The following is a 948-nucleotide window of genomic DNA, read 5'->3' on the forward strand; positions in this document are numbered from 1 at the left end:
TTCCAGGATGGAGATGATGGAAAACAGAGTACAGCCATACTGTGACAGACACGTGCATGAGAAGTAAGCTATTGAGTTGACATTGAAAATATTTATATTTTGGGGTTATTTGTTACCATGGCAAAATACTTATGTTTGAGGGTTATTTGGTACTACAACTTTGTCTATCTTGATGTTTATTACCCATGCCTGGAAAGAAAGGAAAGAGTGGGAGCCAGATGTGAAGGCAATTATAATGCAATGGATGTACACCTGTGACACAGTCATTGTCAAACCAACTAGGCAGAATATCACAGGTTCAAACATAATATCTCAAGAAAAAAATCACTGGTTTGATAAATACCCAACAGCAGAAGAATGCAGCCGAGAATACCCTCAAGATAATTCCAGACTTTAAAAAAAATTATTACTCTGATGAGTAAGACAGTTACCCTCATCTCATATTAAATATGCTGTTGAAAGTGATTTATTATGAAAAGGAATAGTCCCTAAGCAATCTCAGAAACTCAACAGCAAATGCATATTTAATGTGCCCATTTTTAAAACAGTGCACTTGGCAGAAGAAGGCACCTGCAGCCCAGACCATGGGAAGCTAGGAACAGGGAGGAAGAATTTCATCCTGATTATAAAATAAAACAAAATAAATGAACAACAACAAAATAAATAAATGAAACCCCAACCTGTGTGTGTGTGCATGTGTGTATGTACGTCTGTGGGCATGTGTGTGTGTGTGGGAAGAGAGGCAAAGTTTGCGAGATGCTAATTTGAGTATTATAATCCCTCTCCCAGGATTTTTTTTTTTTTTTTTTGCTAATTGCTATCTTTAACTAGAAAGGTCACCAGTTATTTTGGCAAAATTCACGTCTCTACAAACTTCAACAGACCAAGATATTTTTCTGAACAGAGACCAAACCACCTCTTGAGAAGACTGTGTCAATTCTACGTTGT

This window comes from Propithecus coquereli, unplaced genomic scaffold (assembly GCF_000956105.1).
Source record: "Propithecus coquereli isolate 6110/MARCELLA unplaced genomic scaffold, Pcoq_1.0 Scaffold204, whole genome shotgun sequence".
Taxonomy (NCBI): domain Eukaryota; kingdom Metazoa; phylum Chordata; class Mammalia; order Primates; family Indriidae; genus Propithecus; species Propithecus coquereli.